We start from the raw sequence: 17,752 nt of genomic DNA on the forward strand, positions 1-17,752 counted from the left end.
ATCTGATGGTTTTATAAGGGGGAGTTTTCCTGCACAAGCTCTCTTTCTTTGCCTGCTGCCATCAATGTAAGACATGGCTTGCTCCTCCTTGCCTTCCACCATGATTGTAAGGCCTCCCAGTCACTTGGAACTATAAATCCATTAAAACTCTTTCTTTTGTAAATTTCCCAGTCTTGGGTATATCTTTACCAGTGGTGTGAAAATGGACTAATATAGATGTATATGAAAGGGAGTTTATTAAGGAGTATTGTCTCACACAATCACAGGGTGAAGTTCCACAAAATGCCATCTGCAAGCTGAGGAGCAAGGAAGCCAATTCAAGTCCCAAAACCTCAAAAGTAGGAAAGCTAACAGTGCAGCCTTCAGTCTGTGACTGAAGGCCCAGGAGCCCCTGCAAACCACTGGTGTAGGTACAAGATTCCAAAAGCTAAAGAACTTGGAGTCTGATGTTAGAGAACAGGAAGCATCAATTATGGGGGAAAGATGGAGGCCAGAAGACTTAGCCAGTCTAGTCCTTTCACGTTTCTCTGCCTGCTTTTATTCTAGCCACACTGGCAGCTGATAAGATGGTGCCCACCCAGATTGAGGGTGGGTCTGCTTCTCCCAGTCCCTTGATTCAAATGTTAATCTCTTTTAGCAACATCCTTAGGGACACACAATACATTGCATCCTTCAATCCAATCAAGTTGACACTCAATATTAACCATCGCAGTTCCAGCACGTTATTAACATTCCAACCAGAAATTAGCACAAATGCTACTATGTCAAGTTTGTAGCCAGTCTTCTTAATATAAGTGCTGACTTCCTTAATGATCTCCTCATATCTCTCCTGGCTATAGGGTGGCTCAGCGAAATCCATTTTATTAAAGCCAAGAATTGTTTCACACCCACAGTGTAACCAAGAAGGGCATGATCACAGGTTGGCTCATCCTTGGAGACAGCAGCTTTGAATTTGCCTGAGATCCTCCTGTAATCATGTTTTTGATAAAGTCTCTGTTTCCTGGGGTGTCAATGACAGTGACATAGTAGTTGCTGATCTCAAAATTCCACAAGGAGATTTCAATGGTGATATCACATTCATGCTCAGCTTTCAGTTTATCCAAGACCCAGACACCTTTAAGGGAACACTTTCGCACCTCAGCAGCCTCCTTCTAAAATTTTTAAATGGTTCTTTTGTTGATGCAATCACATTTGGGGATCAGATGGCCAGTAGTCATGGACTTTCCCAGATCTATGTGTCCAATAACAATAAAGCTGTTATGAATCTCTTCCTTTGCATTTTGGCTTTTAGGGGTGGTTTTAGCAGCATGTGTTCTGAAGGCAAACATGTTGTGGAAAAGCTACTATCTAATTCTTCATGGAAAAAGTTTGCCAACTTTTAAACTGAATTATAAATTCCCAACATATCATGCATAGAATTTACTTGTAACCCCTTTTTCACATGTTTTATCAACTCATCTTGCTATGTTCTCCTCACCAGTGAACTATAACATGATATCATCCATGTAATTGATAAACATGATCCTCAGAAGTATGGCAAAATGATTACATTCCTTAGACAGTACAATTAGCAGAGGTGGAAAGTTGCTATAACCCTAAGGCAGGATGAAGAAAGCATACTGCTGTACTAATAAAGTAAAAGTAAAATGTTTATTAACTCAGAGAAAAAATTCACATGAAGTCACATAGACACCATCAGCTATATTTACTTTGTTTTCCAAATATACCACATGTGAAAGAGCATCTGCAATTGTAGCCATCTCCTGATAAAGTGTATTTTAATCTACTGTCCTACAAGATTTTCCTATCTTCTGTACAGGTCAAATTGTCAATTTAAGTGGGTATATAAAAATATTATTTTTACATGCATCTTTTAAGACGTTGATGGTGCCACTAATCTCTCTGGTTCCCTCCAGGGAACAGATATTGACTTTGATGTACTTTTTGAGTAAAAATAGAATATTCTAGGAGCTGGCCATTTTTTTACTGTAAGAGCCTTTACTAGTTCAAGAGGCAAGGTGGTGATGCTGTTGCTGAATATATTTATTCCTGATATGAACTCAGCAGCTAAGTAAATAACCACAGAAACTTTTTTCCAGATCTACCAGGCCCACTGTAAAATGTAGATTGGGTCCAAAACTCCATTTACCTGAATAATTTAATTTCCTCACTTTTCTTTGATTGGTAGTCCTCAATGGCATTCTGAAACTGTTCATCAGCTTTCTATGTTCAGAAAAAAATGATACATATATACATATATGTATAAAAGCCTGGGTCTATCACTTTACCCAGTCCAATATTACTTTGGCTACAGGTTTGCAGAAGGACAAGAGAAATATTTGAAATATGTATATGTATATGTATATGTATATGTATATATATATATATGTATATGCAATGGGTCTTCCCCAAGTGTTCCTGGCTACTCTCCCATTAGAGAACTTTGTAGACTCCTCATCTTTTTCAGTCCTGGATATTGCATGATCGATTAACTATCTTCAAAGTTTGGTTAAATTCAAACCATTCTGATTTCTTGGGTCATATCTTATCTTGGTAACCATGCTCACTTAGTCAGTAGTAATTAAGTTAACTTCTTTATTGAAATCAGGAGTTCATTTTATTGGCAGCTTTTCCTACCTTTCTCTTCTTTTTAAGTCTAGAAAAATACAGTCACTACAGAATTATTTAAGAAAGGTAGTGCCTTCCTTGTCAATTTATCTCTTAGTGTTTTGATTAAAAAACAAAACAAAACAAAAAAACCTGTGGGCCTTTTCTTTCTAAATATTTAGATTACTTCCTCTACCTTATACATAATAATTTCTAGAATCCCAAGCTTCATTCAATACAGGCTCCCATTTAGTCTAGTTTTAGTCAACAATCCAAGCTTCTCTCAGCTACTCAAGCACAGGGTATAACATTTTTTAAGAGCTCCAAATTAATAAATTTAGCCGTGTTTTCCTCTCCCTGGTAAAGTACCCTCAGTGTCTATTGCACCACAAGTTTTCCAGATTTGGGCTGATATAAGTTTTTAAAGTTTTACAAAGTTTTTAATGTGTAACCCTTCCCTCTGAGGTTTAAATTTATAATTGTAGGGCATTCTGACTCTAGTTATAGAAGAGGACAGTGAGAGGTGACAGGGATCAGAAATGAGAATTTGCATCTGCCTGCAAGATAATAAGCTCACGAATTTAATGCAGAGTCTTTGAAACCAGTGAAACCAGGTCATGAAACCAATGAAGAGGGATCGATTCTATTGATATGAAAAGTTCTGGGAAATTTTGGAGTTTGAGGCACTGAGATATATTTGAAGTCTCCAAAATGCCATATTCCATGTCATAATATTCTATTTTTTCCAAATAAATCCTAACTTTCAGAAGAAACACACTGAGACTGTAAACCTGGTCTATGTTAAAATTCCAGAAATAAAAAAATCAGATTCTAAACCTGAGAAATATCTACATAAACCCAGTGGCTATAAGAAATTATTTTAGGAATAGTCATAGAAAATCTCTGGTGCCTTGAGTATAGAATTTAAAGCTCTGATTCTATCGCTTACACTCCAATAGAGGTTTCTGGAACTACCTCACTCTATAGTCCTTGTATAACTTATGCCCATTGTGATATGCTAGAGCAACCATCATTTGATCTGTTCTCAATATTTTAATGATTGGAGTCATGGATTAAAAATGTTTCCTGTCTAATGTTAACCTGCTCCTCACTGCCTTCTTATCTAACTAGATCAAATAATAAATCTCTTATCACAAACTTGAGGTCTGTTGCTTGTAATGTCTTTTGGTATCAAGTACTTTATTGACTCACTGTAACAGAAAACGCTCTGGCTATTTTAAACAGCAAAGAGTTTTGTACCAGGAATAGGGTGTTTTCAAAATTATTGGTAGAATTAAAGAACTTCTCTATGGTGTACTTCCAGAAATACTTCCAGGACCATACTGTAAAACCAGCCCACCAAGGGGACTCCTATTTCCACCACAATCAGGCATCCTTTGTTCCAGCTTCTGAATTCAAGATCCCACAATCTTGCTATAACTGAAGGTCAGAAAACTACCCCCACAATCATTTATTCAATGAATATTTATGAAATCCCTACTAGGAAGAGCCTCTACTGTGGGGGTTGCTTGGTAGACAGAAAGCAGAAGAAGATATGAGATTATGGTATGAAAGGCACCCCAAAATAATGTGAGAGTACTAAGTTAGGACAGAAAGGGGTTAGAGAAACACTGAATACAAACTTTATAAAATGTTTGATTTTGTTAAGGAAAAACTTCTTTTCCTAGTACCTGGTTTACATGGCAGAAAATTGACAAACCATTAAATGAGAATGCTTATAATTCTTAGATAAATATAATCCCATCAATTTATTTCATAGTGACATTTCATTTTTTCATAAAGTTGCTAGTAGAATTTTTGGATCAGACAATATGGCAAATAGAAAAAAACAAAACATTAGTTTTTATTTTGTTTTGCTTCTTCACAAGCATTTACTCATGCTCCCATTTTTTTTTCACCAAGTAGAAAATGCATGTATACACAAACATTGCACCAAGAAGCTGGAATTCTAAAACCAAAGCAAAGAATTAATATAACTGAATAAGTCTAGAAAAACAAACACGGCAATCAGAAAGAATTAAAAACCCACTCAACTTACCCAACAAGGTTAGCACCAAGGGCAAGGGCATTTTTTTACACTGCATATCTGTCTATGTGTGTTAATTATCTCAATGGCTATTTCAATCAATTATTTTCTTTTGACAATGAAGATTACCCCCAGCAAAACGTCTTAGTTGACAAGTTACTTGGATGACCTTAATTACAACATCTATTGGATCATAAATGAATTTAAAAGATATTAAGGGAGGGAGAAACCAAGTGGTAAATTTTATTTAATTTTCTGGGTTAATTTTAAGTTCCCTGGAAAACGTGATTTTCTAGGTTATTTCTTTTTGTTCAAAACTTTACAGTGTAAAAATGCTGTTTCCAAATATTAATCTTTCTCTTCAGCTTAATACTTTGCCATTCAATATCCTGAAATGACTAAAAAAAGTCTGGGTGAATTTAGATTGCTTATTAAGCACAATGTAAATCAAAATTCAACTAAAATGTCTTTTTTCTACCTTTATCCCCTGCTACAGTTTATAGTGTGCTACTATTCTTCTGTACTTTTAAATAACACTTGGCTTAACAATAACAAAACAACAACAAATACATTCTAATGCATTAGTTAAAAAAAAAAGAAAAATGTCCAACTGTCCACATGGTAATCTACTGCTAAATATCCATCTAGACACATCAAAAACTTTTCTACTTGATTAATAGAAATGAGCCAATTTTAAAATTCGATAATTTCAGTTACTACATTTTGCTGATTTTTTTTGTAAATAAGAAATCAATAACACACTCATTTTTTAATTTGAGAATGTCATAAGCTTTCATTTGACTTTTTTACATTTTTGTCTGACAGAAGAAGTTGATGGTGGCAGTAAACAAATATTGAACTTCTTTTCAAGTTGTTCTATTCCTAGATGACTCTTTTTCAATGAAATTTAGCCACCTGGGAAGTTTGTTCTTTGTAACTTTCCTCTGTAGGAAGAGCATGCCTGTGAAATTCAGCAAGAAATTAAGTCATAAGAAGAGCAAGTAATTCCACTGCTAATGAAGCCAGAGATATCACTTTTGTGACTGAACTACAGGGGAATTAAAATTGCCCTCACCAAGCTGAATTTTATCAGTTACAAAAAATTGTAATTTTAAAAAAATAGCCATGCAACATATATGGTAAAGATAATTTCTCTGGTTCAAAGAATGATTTTATTCGCATGACATTAATCAAAAGGTGAGTTTTCAAGGTTATCTAATAGGGAATCATTCTTAACATAATAATTTGTTCATTTTAAATCACTATTACACATTTGGCAGTTCTGTTAAGGAGATTATTTGGCAACCTCTTCATTGAAAGTGGCTCCTCTCATAAAAATGGGCACCTAGAGAGATATTTACACATACTCTAACTCTGCCTATATGCAAAAAAATTACTGTAGAAAACTGCATCACCCACTTTTTGGTGTTTAAGTAGACAATGATGTAAGTCCATAAAATCTAGCAATGGTGGGCATAGTTTGAGGAAGAAAGGTGAAATAGTAGTGATGTACTTAGAAGCGAAAATCCATTTTGTCAGAACCACTATTGCCTACCTAATATCTATACTCCCTTTCATTTTTACAGACTTTATACATACTCTCAATATGCCAACTAAAATCAACATTTATCAGCCTCTCTTGCATCTATGTGGCCATGTGTATTAGTCTGTTTTCACACTACTATAAAGATACTACCTGGGACTGGGTAACTTATTTAAAAAAGAGGTTTAGCTGACTAACTGACACAGTTCTGCATGGCTAGGGAAGCCTCAGGAAACTTACAGTCATAGCAGAAGGTGAAGGGGAACCAAGTCATGTCTTAAATGGCAGCAGGCACAAGAGAGAGCAGAGGGGAAGCACCAGGCACTTATCAAACAACCAGATCTCATGAAAATTCACTCACTATCACAAGAAGAGCATGGGGGGGATCACCCCATGATCCAATCCCCTCCCACCAGGTCCCTACCTCAACGTGGGGATTACAATTCCAGATGAGATTTGGGTTGGGACACAGAGCCAAGCCAAATTATTCCACCCTGACCCTCCCAAATCTCATGTCATTTTCACATATCAAAACCAATCATGCCTTCCCAGCAGTCCCCCAAGTCTTAACTCATTCCAGCACCTTAACTGAAAAGTCCAAGTCCAAAGTCTCATGTAAGACAAGTCAAGTCCCTTCCACCTATAAGCCTGTAAAATAAAAAACAAGTCATTTACTTTGAAGATACAATGGGGGTACAGGCATTGGGTAAATGTTCCCATTCCAATTGGGAGAAATGGGACAAAACAAAAGGTTTACCGGCCCCATGCAAGTCCAAAACCTAGCAAAGCAGTCATTAAATCTTAAAGCTCTGAAATAACCTCTTTTGAGTCCATATCTCACATGCAGGGAATGCTGATGCAAAAGGTGGGCTCCCATGGCCTTGGGCAGCTTCGCCTATGTGGCTTTTCAGGATACAGCACCTAAAGCTGCTTTCACAGGCTGGTGTTGAATGCCTGTGGCTTTTCCAGGGCACACTGCAAACTGTCAGTGAACCTACCATTCTGGGGTCTGGAGGATGGTGGCCCTCTTCTCACAGCTTCACTAGGCTGTGCCCCAGTAAGTACTCTGCATAGGGTCTCCAACACCACATTTCCCTTCTGCACTGCCCTGGCAGAGGTTCTCCGTGAGGGACCTCTGCAGAAGACTTCTGCCTGGACATCCAGGCATTTCCATACCTCCTCTGAAATCTAGTTGGAGGCTCCCAAGGCTCAACTTTTGTCTTCTATGCACTCGCAGGCCCAACACCATGTGGAAGCTACCAAGCCTTTGGGCTTGCACCTTATGAAGTGATAGCTTGAGCTGTACTGTGTCACCTTTTAGCCATGGCTTGAGCTGGAGGGCCTGGAACACAGGACACCAAGTCCTGAGGCTCACAGAGCAGTGAGGCCCTGTGCCTGGCCCACAAAAACATTTTTTCCTCCTAGGCCTCCAGGCCTGTGATGGGAGGGGCTGCTGTGAAGATTTCTGACATGCCTTGGAGACATTTTCCCCATTGTCTTGGCTATTAACATTTGGTTCATCACTTATTCAAATTTCTATAGCCAACTTGAATTTCTCTTCAGAAAATGGGGTTTTTCTTTTCTACCACATGGCCAGGCTGCACATTTTCCAAACTTTTATATTCTGCTTCCCGTTTAAACATAAGTTCCTCATCTCCATCTGAGACCACCTCAGCCTGGATTTCATTGTCCATAACACTATCAGCATTTTGGTCAAAACCATTCCACAAATCTCTAGGAAGTTCCAAACTTTCCTACATCTTCCTGTCTTCTTCCGAGCCCTCCAAACTGTTCCAGCCTCTGCCTGTTACCCAGTTCCAAAGTAACTTCCACATTTTCATGTTATCTTTATAGCAGTACCCCACTTTGGTACCAATTCTCTGTATTAGTCAATTTCCACACTGCTATAAAGATACTACCTGAGCCTGAGTAATTTATAAAGAAGAGGCTTTATTGACTTAACAGTTCTGCATGGCTGAGGAGGCCACAGGAAACTTACAATTATGGCAGAAGGCAAAGGGGAAGCAAGACATATCTTACATGGCAACAGGCAAGAAAGAGAGCTCAGGGGACACACCAGACACTTACCAAACAACCAGATCTCGTGAAAACTCACTGACTATCATGAGAACAGCATGAGAGAAACCACCCCCATGACCCAATCCCCTCCCACCATGTCCCTCCCTTGACACTTGGGGGTTACAATTCAGATTACAATTCCAGATGAGATATTGGTAGGGACACAGTGCCAAACCATATCACCATGTGACACATTGTTGCTCAATGAGATATAAGCCACATTCTACTCAGCGTTCCTGGAAATGTTTTGTATTACTAAAACAAAATTTTCATGCTCTTTCTTGTTTCTTCAGTTTTCTTTATGCCTGCAATGTGGTCTGGAATTGTAGCAACTATCATAAAATCATCAGAATAAAAGCCACATACCAAGAGGATAAAGCTATAGGAAGACTAAAATATGGATGTTCTCATTGGACTGCCATCTTAGACCTGGACTACTTGCCTCAAAAAATTCTTACATTATGTAAAAATAAATTCCTTTTTGTTTAAGCCACTGTAGCTAGAATTTTGTAACATCATGCCAAATGATAAGTGATAACCATCCCTCATGTAATTCAAAAAACTATAACAAACACCTTGAATGTGGACAACTACTCATGCAGGCATCCATCATGCATCTTACATCCTGTTGGTGGAAGAAAAGTCTTTATATAAAAATATTATGAACTTCTGAAATAGTACTATGCTCTGATTCTTGTGGAAAATCTTATAAAATCCTTTATCTAATAAATAATGTAGCCTGTCCCTTCCTCTGGGAGCTCTGTGCTAAACACCCGTAATGGTAAGCTAGATAAAGAAAATGTGCTAAACATACAGCATGGAATACTATGCAGCCATAAAAAAGAATGATGGAGCTGGAGGCCACTTCCTCAGCAAACTAACACAGGAACAGACAACTAAATACTGCTTGCTCTCATTTATAAGTGGGAACTAAATGATGAGAACACATGGGCACATTGAGGGAAACAACACACTATGGCCTTTCAAAATGTGGAGGGTGGGGCCGGGCGCAGTGGCTCATGCCTGTAATCCCAGCACTTTGGGAGGCCAAGGCAGGCGGATCGTGAAGTCAGGAGATAGAGACCATCCTGGCTTACACGGTGAAACCCCATCTCTACTAAAAAAATACAAAAAATTAGCCAGGCGTGGTGGTGGGTGCCTGTAGTCCCAGCTACTCAGGAGACTGAGGAAGGAGAATGGTGTGAACCCAGGAGGCGGGGCTTACAGTGAGCCAAGATCACACCACTGCATTCCAGCCTGGGCAACAGTGCAAGACTCCATATCGAAAAAAAAAAAAAAATCTGGAGGGTGGGAGGAGGGAGAGGATCAGGAAAAATAATTCATGGGTACTAGGCTTAATACCTGGGTGATAAAATAATCATGACACAAGTTTACCTGTGTAACAAACCTGCATCTCTGAACTTAAAAGTTAAATAAATAAATACAATAGTATAAGTTAATACAGAGTGAGAATGCCTCCCATGAGCTCCCTAAGGTGCACCATGTGCAATGAACATTTCCAGGACTTTATGCCTGGAATGTGATCTGGAACTGTAGCAACCATCATAAAACACCCTCATACAGAAAATTTTTGGCTCCAATACAGAGTCAAAGAAAGAAAGGAACATCCTTAAAAAGCATCTTAAATAGTGGTAGCTGACATTCCTTTCACTCTTTTTCATAAAATCCTTCTTCAGTGAATTTTTTAATCTTTCTTCATACACATGTGACAATTGTCTGGATCTCAGAAGCTCTGAGAGTCTGTCCTAACACTAATAATGCAAATGCTTGTCTGAAGTCCTGGGAATGTTCATCACGGATGATGACAGCTAAAAGGTAAATAGCTCAACTTTCCAAGTAGCCAGATGGATATTTATGATCTCTAATTCTCAGTCAGATTGGAATCAACATTTCTTACTGCATTGGCGGCAACCTCCCTTAAGTCATGTTTAAAACTTCTCTTGTTTTTTTTGCCAACTCTGGAAAACAAGTCCTTACAAATTATGTTACAATTCATAAATAAAAGGCTATTCATTTATAGGTAGCCACATGTCTTTTGAGCCATTAGATCAGCCTTACTCAGATTTGAGACACATCTGTCCATAATCAATCAAATTATCAAATATACTTGTTATTTGTTAACTTGAAATGGAATAATACAAACAAAGAAATGAACCTCTTAGGGAATATTTAAGAGTTATTCTTATCTGTGGGAGTTTTGTTTTGATAATTTTTTTTGAGATAGGGTCTGGCTCTGTTGCCCAGGCTGGAGTGCAGTGGCACAATCTCAGCTCACTGCAACCTCCACCTCCTGGGCTCAAGCGATCCTACCTCAGCCTCCCAAGTAGCTGGGATTACAGGTGCGTGCCACCACAGCTGGCTAATTTTTGTATTTTAGTAGAGATGGGGCTTCACCATGTTGGCCAGGCTGGTCTTGAACCCCTGGCCTTAAGTGATCTGCCTGCATTGACCTCCAAAGGTGATGGGATTACAGGCATGAGCCACCATACCCAGCCTGCTTTGGTAACTCTAAAAGCAAAAAACAGTACAATTTAAGCAGAAGCCTCAGTTGATTCTACAGGGAGCTCTTTATTTGGGGGCTTTCAAAGTGAAATTACATTAAGGTGAGGGGTGGGGCTTTACCTCTACATTTACTAGTAATTGAATGTGGTCTGCCCCTGGACAGGGAAGCCATCCTTGAGTGAGTCAGTTCTTATCATTCAGGGTAATTCTAAGAGAAGGAAACAGCCATGATTTATCAGTGGTGGCCAACATGACCAGTAGTTGAGGGAATGAGGCCCCAAACCTGAAGGAAAATCTGGAAAGAGTGCCTTGGAGACCCCTCTAGTCAGTTGTAGACCTCTGATAAACATTTGTATGGGATATAGATCTCATCACACTCTCTATACCCTTACTATATACCCCTCATCCCTTGTAAAGTTTACAATATTTGTTCTTTCCACGTTCTTGACCATTTGAGCAATATATTAGCCTCTGTTCTTAAATCTGTAGATTTGTATCTCAGGTCTTCTTCCCACTTGAAGTAAATGACCAAAGGCACAATCTAAAGTGCTATTTAAAGGATTTCCTCACTACTTCCTGGATCAACTCTGCTAATATACAATACAGTTACAGATAAAAACTAGTCCTACTTCAAAGATATGAGTGGAGGGAGAAGCAATGAAGCAGTAGAAAGTAGTACCATGACAGTTTGAGTCATCTGCTTTTATTTTTCTACCTTCTGGATTTGCTCAGATCCAATCACATATGCACCATTTCCACTTTACACTGGAATACTGCTGTGTATGTTGAGCTCTATAGGTCTGTCAAACAGATAACCACCATTTTAATATGGACATGATCACCTGACTTTTTAGCCTGCCAGAAGCTGCTTTTTAGTTGGTTGGAGGGGATAGGAGAGAGGTTAGGAGATTCTCCAAACTTGCAGAAGATGATGATAATGATGATCCATATCAAACAATATGAGTGGTAAAAGGAGAGATTTGTCAAGTGAAACAATGTGTCAGATTGAAAGCATGGGTATAAAGTTGTTTTGAATGCAGTCCTCATGAATCTTTCACAGAAGACCAGTTCCCACTGAGAAGTCCATTCTTTCAAAAGGCTGCATAGAAAGTGGAGAGGGAAAATGGAGCAGTTGCATAGGGAGTCAGAACCACTGTGGTTATCCACAGGGAAGAGAAAGAAAGAAACAAAAAAAATTGTTTTAATCTTTTCCTATCCAGTAACATTTATTAAGAGCTATGTGCTGGCCCAGTGCTGGGTGCCGTACACATTCTATCTCATCTAATGCACACAACAAACCAGTTTTTATTAGTTGACCAGAAGTCATCCACAAATGGCTGAGATGAATTGGCAACACAGACCCACCCACTGACTTTGAAGTTAACACTGCCCCTACAGGTGACTCTCCCATCCAATTTTACCAATTTTATGATTTTATCCACAGGTAAAATTTTTTTAATCATAAAAGACATTCTGTGAGAATTCTTGTTATTATCCAGTTATCTAGGCAAATCTAGAAAGAAGCCTGGGGAGCTCATTAAAGTAGATATGCTGAGATGGAGAAAATTAAATTTTATCCCTTACTTCCTCTGGCTAAGAAAATTTTTAAGGCTCCTCAACAGGGAAAGAATTGGGGTGCAAAGCAGGAAAATGTATTCATTGAGATCAGTAACTTGTGCAGCTGTTCCTCATACTTATGGCTTTCAAATATGTCAATGATATAGTTTGGACTAGGTTTGGGAACAATAGAGAGGGAATGTTCTAGGCTGGGAAAACATTCATGCATTGAAAGTAATTTTTTTCAAATAATCTACAAAACAGTCCTACTTTTCGATGTTTTGAATGAATTGAATTCAATCAATTCATAAGACAGAACACCATCATTTGAAACATTATATTATGTTTCTACAAAACAAAAAGGAATAGAATTTTTAAAAACTCATCAGTTTCATGGAATTTTACTGGAAAGGTAATTAATCCATTTTCTTAGTTAATATGCTGGATCTGTACAAAGCATTATACAGAGTAAGTATTATTAAAGTGTTTGTTTCTTTTATTTCATTTTATTTTTGAGACCGAGTCTTGCTCTGTCGCCCAGGCCGGAGTGCAGTGGTGCAATCTCTGCTCACTGCAACCTCGGCCTCCTGGGTTCAAGCAATTCTCCTGCCTCAGGCTCCCAAGTAGCTAGGATTACAGGGGCACACCACCATGCCCAGCTAATTTTTGTATTCTTTTAGTACAGACAGGGTTTCACCATGTTGGCCAGGCTGGTCTCTAACTCCTGACCTAGTGATCCGCCCTCCTTGGCCTCCCAAAGTGCTGGGATTACAGGTGTGAGCTACCGCACCTGGCCATTTGTTTCATTATTGAACATGCAATTTAATTGAAGCATAATAGATCCCTTTAAATATGTATTATTTTTCCTCTATTATGTTGATTGACTGCTCTAGGAGTAAGAAAAAATTTACCACATTCTAAGATGTCAGCAAGTGAAATTCCAACCTCGCAATTCTTAACAAGGAATTTTCATATTTGTGGGTGTAGCAGCCTGATTCAGAGACAAAGCCCACCTTCTGTATATGAGATGTTGGATGGACAGCCAATTGTAATGATTTAAGGACAATGAACAATTGGGACCAGTTATCTTCTTCTTGAGACTCTTTACTTCCGTGAGTTCCAGCTGATGGACTCCAGCCCAGGTCTATATTGCATTTGGCTGTGGTGGTATTTGGATTCGAATTTGAATGTCTCCATACCAGGCAAGCCCTCTCTACTTTGGCACAATACCTACCACTTTTTATTTTTTGTATATCCTGATCCAAACAATGATACTACCTATTGAATTATAAAAGCAGTCAATTTTGTACAGAAGATGCTTCCGATTTCAGAGCCCTCTGTTAAAAGTTTAAAGATAATTATATTTAGTTTGTCAAGTGTGCAGAAAATGTACAAGCTATCCTTGTACATTTTAGCTAATAAAAAGTCTTCTTGTAAAGGAATAGAATTTGGTTATAATAGCTGTCAAATTTTTAAAATTTGTACTTTGAAGCTGTAATTCTAATTCCAGAAACTTTTTTCTAAAAAATTACTCATACAGATCCAAAAACTTTTGTGTGCAAGAATATGTTTGGCTGCATCATCCAAAATAAAAAAACCTTGTAAACAATCTAGATGTGCATTTATACAACAGTGGTTATAGAAATCATGATATAATCAGTATATATGTAACAATATCTCACACATCACATATATACTATATATGAATTCATGTATCATATGTACTAACATTAATGAATTTATATATTCACATATCATATGTATATGAATGACATGTGTACATAAAATAGATGAATAATGACTATACATACTGGCAGGGAAAGTGTTCAAGTCATACTGTTAAGTAAAAAAGCAAGTTGCAAATTGTTGCATATAGTATGAAACCATTTTAGAGAAAATAAAGTGTGTGTGCACATGTATGAAATTTATGTCTTAATGCATAACAATGCAATAATAAGTATTTTTAGGAAATTGAGATAATGATTTTCCACTCACAATTATAAAATAATGTATATAATTATGCATTTTATTATATATTTTTAACACATATAATTCTAAGCTGCTTGAATTATAATGAGAAAAATTTGTTAGATGACTTATAATACAGTCAAAGAAGGGGAAAAGTTCTCAATTAAAATAAAAACAATCCTTGAGAAAATACAATATAATTCATTAATAAGCAAGTATTTTAACATGCTTCTTAGGCCCTACTCTTTGTGCCCTTGGCCTAAAACACTCTCCATAAATTATTATGAATGCCTGTTTCCCCAAATAGCTATTATCTGCTAATTCTTCAGCTCTCTCTCAGATACTATCTTCTTATGAAAGTCTTCCCTAACCAACCCAGTCATATGTTCTCACAGAAATCATATTGTTCCATAGCACATGTGATGGTTAATACTGAGTGTCAACTTGATGAGACTGAAGGATGCAAACTATTAATCCTGTGTGTGTCTGTGAGGGTGCTGCCAAAGGAGATTAACATTTGAGTCAGTGGGCTGGGGAAGGCAGACCTACACTTAATCTGGATGGACACCATCTAATCAACTGCCAGCGATTATAAAGCAGGCAGAAAATGTGAAAGCCTCCCAGCCTACATCTTTTTCCCATGCTGGATGCTTCCTACCCTTGAACATCAGACTCCAAGTTCTTCAGTTTTGGAACTTGGACTGGTTCTCCTTGCTCCTCAGCCTGCAGCAGGCCTATTGTGGGAACTTGTGATCGTGTGAGTTAATACTTAATAAACTCATTAAATACCTAAGAAACTCTTTTATTCCATTAATTCTGTCCTTCTGGAGAACTCTGACTAATACAGTACACATGATGGTTTATAATTATATACTTATATATTCATTTAGGAAATTATTTATTTTATATACAATTCCTAGACTAAGCTATGAGCTCCATGAGGTCAGATATCCTATCTGTTTTTCTCACTATTAAATTACAGACACCTGAAACAGTGTCAGGTCATGATAGATACTCAAAATATATTTATTGAATGAAGAAATCATGAGTGAGTTTATTATTTAGTTGCATTTTTGAAAGTTCAGGATAAGTCTGTTTTTTTTAAAAGTCACATACAATGGATAAGGGAAAAATAGGCCTTGAAAAAAAGGATGGAGAGGAAGCCTAACAATTTCAACTAGTTTACAATCTCACAGGCCTTGACAAGTTAACTCTTACAGCTAATTAAAATTACACCTGTGTATAGAGAGTAGGCATTCATTCATTCATTCATTCATTCAGTTTGTTCATTAATATTAATCTGCTAAGCTTTCATTCCCTGTATAAAGAGAAAGTCTTAGATTCAATGTGATGTTTCCTCTTTAATTCATAATCAGCTACCTAAGAATATTTTAAAAGGCCTCTTTTTTCAACTTTTAAAACCAAGCATTTCAGTTCTTATGAGCTTCATTCAAATTCTTGCCTTATTTTTTTCCCGCTAATAGCTCTACTCAATCCAAAGGTATTTTACTCAGTATATCTCAGATTTTATTTTCCCAGTTTCCTTCTTTTCATGCTGTTTATTTGAAGATTTTTTTAAAATTTTCAAACTGACTTTTTATTGCTATTTTTCTGGCCTCAGTTCTCTATTTGATGTTTTTAAAGAGTTGTGTCGCTAGATAGTAGTTAAATACTTACCAATTTTTCTACTTAATCTCAGAAAATCTGCTGCCATTTTATAATAAATACAATACCATGCCACTCATGGAAGGCCAATGCATGAGTGTCGGGTAATGTCACTTGACTTCTTTGAGACAGGATCCCCCACTTACTCACACCACCCTCCCATTAAAAACTAACCATACATCTGGAATGTTAGCCAGCTTTCCTTAATAGAGAGGATGTGGCCTAAGGGCCTTTATTCACAAAATTAGTTTGTGCCTGATGCTCTGAATTATGCTGTTTTAATAATTTGCTAGAAACGTGATCAATAAGAAGTATTCATTTTCTGTTACCCTGTAGGTAAATTCTTTGCCAGTATTAATATTTTCTTTGACAGATTGCTGAACTCATAATGATGGTATTGCATACTTGCAAAGCTCTTTATGATCTGCAAAATAATTTCACATTTCACTGTGTCATAGCTTTTCACCTCTGATTCTAGTTAGATAATTCAATTATATAAAATAGTCACCTGATGAGGGACTCCTGTTAAGCATTATACCAACACTTCAGACACTGTCAAAAGAAATATATGTAGTCTCTTCATTTGCAAATCATTGAAAGCTTGAAAGTGGTGTATTAGAAACAAAGACTGTTATAAAATTGTAGGATATCACAACTTCATGCAATTTAAAAAAACAGCGAGTTCCAACCATGATCAAAAAGGATGGACTTATATTTGTCTGGAAATTAAGAAAAATGGCTAAAGAAATGTCAATCTGACTGCCTTGCTTGTTGGCTGTAGCCCTTGCTATCTTGAATTATATTTGCGATTACTAAATATAATTCTTGCCTAATATCCTACTTCCACTTGAATATACTCTCTTGCTTGAACAATGATGTCAATCCTTAATATCTCTTTAATATTTCAATCCCAGCTTTCTCATTTGTCTCTTAATGCCCAGTGATGCATGATATGGCACAAGGTTGCAGTACTGGTAATATTTTTTTTCAGAAAATCATCCTTCCTTTATCATCTGTTGACACTTTTGTTGAGCCATTTAAATGTGCCCAGCATTCTGCTTGACTGCTAAGGTTATACAGTTGACACCCTTAAGGAGTTTACAGTAATTCACTTTGCAATCTATACATAATTAATTAGATATTTTTCATCAATTAAAAACATACAAGAATTTTAAAAATATATAATATTCTTGCAGTCTTTATTGCATGAAAGAAACAAGTACTATCCCTTAAATTAGATATGCGTAACCTATGAAGATATCAGATTAGCCAGTTTACTAGGTGTGCAATAAATAAAATCCCAAAGTATCTATTCTTGATTGTTGAAAAAAGATCTGAAGATATAGAAAAGTAAAGTTTCTATGACAGAACACATCATAGACCAGCATTGGAAACACACTAAAAATAATATTAATCAATTGTCAGTCATAAGATTGTCAGAAGCCTGACATAATTGTTCTTCCTCAGAGAGAAAAATGTGCAGAGACTTAGAGAAAAAAATTCATTAGAATAATCTGTTCACCTTGATTGAAAGTTGATAAATGTATTTGGTAATTTCAAACAGATTGTGAATTTTAAAAATCTATGCTAGAACTCATTTTTATAAATTTGTAAAATTAGGAAGGAATTGAGGAGAAAACTCTTATCAAAAAATTGCAAATTGTGGCTTTATCCAGCCTGTCAATGTTAGACTGGATAAATTAAATGTAGTACATATACACTATGGAATACTATGCAGCCATAAAAAGGAACAAGATCATGCC

General features: G+C 36.9%; 1 pseudogene; it reads right to left on the bottom strand.

Moving 5' to 3' along the window:
* The window catches only part of LOC100996094 (elongation factor 1-alpha 1-like), a 54,205-nt pseudogene that overhangs the window by 1,503 nt on the left and 34,950 nt on the right, over nucleotides 1-17,752 (bottom strand).

The sequence above is a fragment of the Pan paniscus genome, chromosome 5 (assembly GCF_029289425.2).
Source record: "Pan paniscus chromosome 5, NHGRI_mPanPan1-v2.0_pri, whole genome shotgun sequence".
In the NCBI taxonomy this organism is placed as follows: Eukaryota; Metazoa; Chordata; class Mammalia; order Primates; family Hominidae; genus Pan; species Pan paniscus.